The sequence below is a fragment of the Hypomesus transpacificus genome, chromosome 14, assembly GCF_021917145.1.
Source record: "Hypomesus transpacificus isolate Combined female chromosome 14, fHypTra1, whole genome shotgun sequence".
NCBI classification, from domain to species: domain Eukaryota; kingdom Metazoa; phylum Chordata; class Actinopteri; order Osmeriformes; family Osmeridae; genus Hypomesus; species Hypomesus transpacificus.
Genome location: NC_061073.1, coordinates 6383084 through 6388773, shown reverse-complemented (window position 1 = coordinate 6388773; position 5690 = coordinate 6383084). Strand labels below are relative to the sequence as shown.

Below are 5690 nucleotides of genomic sequence, written 5' to 3'. Positions count from 1 at the left end.
CATACCATTTAGACAAGCTTTGCCCATAATGTCTGTGTCATCGCTGCCTTTTTATCATTGGTTCCCAATGGGAGAGATGGTGGTGATCTAGTTGCCTACATGTGGGGACTAGCTACGAGGTACATGTCAATGTCTTTATGTTTGCAGAAAATGACCAAACCCAAAAGCAGGCCTTGCCCTCACTGCCAGGTCATGAATACTGTCAACCGCAAAACATGCCTTTCATGTTTTGCAAGCCTCTCACAAAAAAAGAGGATTAAGTCCAAGGAGGAGAGTTTGCATGTTGGTGACTGGGGGGAGAATGTGAAGAAGCACCGCAACGCAGGCAGAGTGATAGATTCAGCCCGCATATCTGTGAGTGAGAATGTGGAGATCTTAGGTTACGGTTCCATTCAGATCCATACTATAATGGTCGGAACTTGATATCAATGCCAGTTTCATTGGTATCAGGCCATATCATTTAATCAATAGCAGCATCACATCTTATAGTCTTCTTGTAAGGACCCCTAGCTTTGTCAATTTGAAAAGAAGTATAGTAGATACTTTGAAAAGTAGGAAGAAGTATGATACTATTTCAAAAGTAGTTGATCAGATGGCAAGAGAGCTGATACAGAGGACAAAGCCTGATAACTTGTTAATGTCTGTTTTTTAGGTCAATAAGCTGCATGAACTGGACTTAAAGCCCCTGCTCTTCATGGGGAAAGAGAAGAGAGGGGGGGGGGGTTTACAGCAGAGGTCATTGCAGGCATAGGCTTCATACCAGAGGGGCCTGTGAGGGAGATCATTAAAAAAATGACCACCCTTTATGAATACTATCTTAAATGTAAGAACACATATTTTGCATTGGGACATGCTTTTTTATAACTTTGTATTTAGTTTCTAAACACGTTATGTAACATAAAATATACTAAAAGAATATTGTTGATGAGTAAATATTCCCCGATTAGACCCTGTTTCTGTTTAATTAACCTCATTTGTGGGGCTGTTATAGTTAGATTCAAGCTGGGAGCAGAGAACATATTGCTTCCCTCTACATTTACTTATTTGTCTTTATCTCTCAGACCATAATAGCCTCGTTGCCACAGCTGGTGAAGAAACAAGAGAAGAAACACCAGAAGCAACATCCCCTGCCTCCACTCAGGATCAAACCTTCACCCTTAACCTTGTCCCGGTCCCCCACCCACCTCCTATGACTTCCTCTCTCTCTTTATCTACTCTTCCTACTCCCTCTCTCTCTACATCTACTCTTCCTACTCCCTCTCTCTCTTCATCTACTCTTCCTACTCCCTCTCTTCATCTACTCTTCCTACTCCCTCTCTCTCTTCATCTACTCTTCCTACTCCCTCTCTCTCTTCATCTACTCTTCCTACTCCCTCTCTCTCTTCATCTACTCTTCGTACTCCCTCTCTCTCTTCATCCACTCTTCCTACTCCCTCTCTCTCTTAATCTACTCTTCCTACTCCCTCTCTATCTTCATCTACTCTTCCTACTCCCTCTCTCTCTTCATCTACTCTTCCTACTCCCTCTCTCTCTTCATCTACTCTTCCTACTCCCTCTCTATCTTCATCTACTCTTCCTACTCCCTCTCTCTCTTCATCTACTCTTCCTACTCCCTCTCTCTCTTCATCTACTCTTCCTACTCCCTCTCCCTCTTCACATCCTATGACTCCCTCCCACTCTTTCTGTTCTCCTGCTCTTCCCTCCCATTCTTTCTCCGCACCTCCTTTCCCCAGTCCCTCGCTCTCTTTACCTCCATCACCAACCCTCTCTCTATGTTACCCACTTTCTACTTCTTCCCACATCTCTTCTCCTCAAGGTCTTCCCAAAAATCATTCCCCGGGAAAAAGAAAAAGAATTTAAGGTAAAGGTTGTCTTATGTAAGGGTCATATGCTTATGCATTATGAATAATCTTTTCTTGTAATGACCCCAAAAAAATCAGGCAAATCATCTTATTTGTTATTCCTCTGTTCATATATTTTCAGGCTGCAATTTCCTGTTTAAAAAGAGGGACGTTCAAAGCAGGTGAGCTCAGATGCATGCAATTGTGTTTCATTTAAATTATTTTTAGTGGGGGTTTAATTATTATTAAAGCTTTTTTGAGTTTGTCCATGAATCCATCTTGCCAGGCTTCAAGTTACATTTAGTCATTTAGCAGACACTCTTATCCAGAGCAATTTACAGCAAGTACAGGGACATTCCCCCTGAGGCAAGTAGGGTGAGGTGTCTTGCCCAAGGACACAACATAATTTTGCACAGCCAGGAGTCAAACCGGCAACCTTCTGATTAATAGCCTGATTCCCTAACCGCTCAGCCATCTGACCTTAGGCCGTCTGAAGTAATGCACTTGTGGCCAAACAAATTATCATCCTACAGAGGAACTCCTGGCAGCTACAGGCCTTAGATAGAGAGTGATAGATAGGGGTGGGCCATATGGCCAAAATCTTCTATCACGGTATGAGTAATTTTATATCACGGTTACGGTATATATCACGGTATAGTAATTGTTCTGTAAATTCAGTTAAGAAATTTTACCAGTGCCACTAGTGTGGTGGAAAAAACAGTATTGCATGTACTACAAGACGTTACTGGCTATTATTTAAAGGCAACGACAGTACGAGCGTTCCGATTGGCGGATGCACAGTCATGCCATCCGCATGGTGACGTACTCACAGCTCAGAGTTTTACTATCAATATCTAACTTCGGTGTCGGCGTATCAACCTTGTTAAAGCTCGGTCGATACGTTAAAGCCTCAGTTTGATATTTCCCGGCATGTCCTCACTCAGACTTTAGATGCGAGCCCTTTTTGCCCAACCCAAAACATTTAAAAGTAGTCAAAAAGTATACCGCGGTTGAAACGGTATAGCCAAAACTCTCCCGGTTTCTGCCGTCGAACGGTATATACCGTCATACCGCCCGGCCCTAATAGACAGATACAATCCCTTGCAATTTTAGGGGTAAAAGCGCCTGCCCTTTTCCTAACAGTTTCCAAGGATGACTTCCCCAGGTGGTTCTGTGCAACAAACTATCTGACTTGTCACCATTTAGGCCCATCGAACTCTAAGAGACTGTACTCTTATCTTTTGGCTATATCTCAAGTTCTTTCCTCCATCTGAAATGTAACAAAACAGCATTTTTCATCACAAGCAACTTGTGAAAAGCCTATAGTTCCTGTTGTTAAAAGTTGAACATTTATCATTAAACATACATTGCCTCTGTGAAGAAACTATCACCAACTTGAATCAGAGAAATTAACTTCTACTCTACTAAAGAACTGCAGTATCCAATAAGAATTTGTTATTCTTTGTGTTAATTATAGTCCTGTAACGGCCACAGATACCAGATTCATATTACTGTCCAAGCAGTTGATTTGATTACTATTAGGATTTGAATTTTATTTAAGCCAATACGACAAAATGTGCTTCTCCAAACCCTTACTTATACAGTGTAAAAGGTCCCATGATATGAAAACTTAACTTTAGGAGGTTATTTAACATTAATATGAGTTCCCCTATCCTACCTATGGTCTAGCCTGGTCCTAACCAGACCCTCGTACATTTCATTTGTACAGAGGGTCTGGGATCTCTCCATTGACAAACGTTAACTTCCTTGAAGGCGGGTCCTCTGTTGAAGTGTAAAACAATTGGATCCGCCCAGAACCACTCTGATTTGCCATAACCAATCGCAAGCGTTCGCCTTAGCCAACTCCTTCACCACTACTGTAATGGAGCAAGCTGCCGTAGCTGGAAAATCAAACTTTTCCCGAACCCCGTGGGGAGGAGGGCCACAACATCATGGACACCAACAAAACTCAGCAAGGAATGTTCTTGCTCCGGCTTTAACCTATATTCGGCAGCGTTGCCACAACCGCAGAATAGTTTTGCTCGCATCTTTCTCCGCCGCCATTACTGAACCACTCAAACAAGTGCACGACATTAACGTCATCGTTCTCAGCCACTCCCTCTGTTCGCTGATTGGACCTACAACAAATTTGTTTCTGGAAACCGACTTCAGAGCCGAGCTCCCAGACCTAGTACAGAAGCAAAATCCAAATTGAGCGGAAGTACGTAGGAGGGCAGAGCCAGGCTACCTATGGTCCCCCAGTGGCTAGAAATTGCGATATGTGTAAACCAAGCCCTGGATGTCCTGCTCCGCCTTTGAGAAAATTAAAGTTCAGATGGGCCCATCTGGAATTTTCCTCTTATGCGTTATAAGGGGGAAAGGTTACCTCCCCTTACTCTGCTTTGCCCGTCCAAAGAATATGGCCCGCCAATGATAAAATTAGCTACGACTGTGCAAGCACGATATTGTTTTTTCCTCGAGAGACATCATGGCTTACAAACGACCGAAGCATGGCAGTTAGCCCCGCCTCTCTCCTCCTCATAGCATTCAAAACTACAGATACAGGAACGGCACATCCTGAGGAAAGCTCATTGTGGGACTGCTCGTAGTGGCTGTAATTCTGCACGAAGGCTGAATTTCGGGAGGAGACTTCAGATACAGTATTAGGGGACCACTAAGGCCTATATAAAAGCATCCAAAAACAGCATGCCATGGGGACCTTTAACTTAAGTCACATAATCTCATGGTGAAATTGTAAAAACAGATAACATTGATCACTGTATTTCACTAACTTTTGATAAAGTAACCACTTTGTTATCAAAATTGTACTTACTTAGTCTTACTCTTATTTTTATACATATTTTATATTTAAATTGTTTTATTATTAGATTTTAGTTCTAAGAAATAGTTAAACTTTTGCACTTTTACTTACTTTAAGATCCGTATGTTTATTGTTTGCCCCTCCCTGCCACCGTAAATTCTGTTTGTTCACATACATAGTGAATAAACCTTATTCTGATTCTGATGTGTATTTCTTTTCACAGTGTAAAAGAATGGGAGGATACCTGGAAGTCTGCTGTTAATATTTCTGTGCCTAGCTGCCTGGTTATTGTTTAAAGAGTTCCCAATTCTATATTTGTTATTGATATACACTGTAACATGTTATGAGCTTATTGTGATACTGTTACGGCCACAATCTTTTTCTCAGTTCAAGTTTTGTTTGTTATCCATTTACATTTAGTCATTTAGTCACTTCCTGGGTTCTAGGCATCGATTTATGGTTGCCTCCATAAAACTTAACTTATAACACGGGTGAGTTGGTGACCAAGCTAACGTTTTCGGGTTTTTGTTTTAGATTCACTGTTAGGTAAGGGAGCGCGCTGGCTCCGCCTTCCCATTGCGGGGAGGGCCAGCGGCTCCCAGGTTTTGGTTTATTTTCACTAACTCAGTCTTGTTTTTCTGTTCAATAAACTTTGGTATTACTTTTATAAACATTGACTTTCATGGTTGGACTCACTTATGTTAGCCTACAAGCAACCGTCTGATCCTTTGCTTGGTGGAGGTAAGAGTAGACTACCTATGAAGAGAAAACTTATATTAAAAGTTAGGCCATCACAAGCGGATGTAAATTTGTTATCTTATTAACACCACATTACATACAATGTTAAATGATGGATTCCTTGTGGCTGAATATGAATAATCTGTACTGGGAGTGTGGCGCGATGACGTCACATTCAGAATAATCCATGCCTTAATAAAGGTGATGGCATGAAGATAGGCTATATGAATTATACATTATATATTCTATTTTTTTGCATGTTGACACGTGGTAAGACTTATACAAGTTTT

At 41.5% G+C, this 5690-nt stretch overlaps 2 long non-coding RNA genes across 2 annotated transcripts; both read left to right on the top strand.

Annotated features, from left to right (window-relative positions):
- On the top strand, positions 1-1105 carry LOC124476815. The gene is made up of 3 exons (XR_006957063.1): positions 1-354; positions 653-823; positions 1062-1105. It is a non-coding gene; the product is annotated as an uncharacterized LOC124476815 (long non-coding RNA).
- A 508-nt stretch (positions 1106-1613) lies between these two features.
- Positions 1614-5339, top strand: LOC124476814. Its single transcript, XR_006957062.1, has 3 exons — positions 1614-1861; positions 1984-2023; positions 4886-5339. It is a non-coding gene; the product is annotated as an uncharacterized LOC124476814 (long non-coding RNA).
- The last annotated feature ends 351 nt before the right edge of the window (positions 5340-5690 follow it).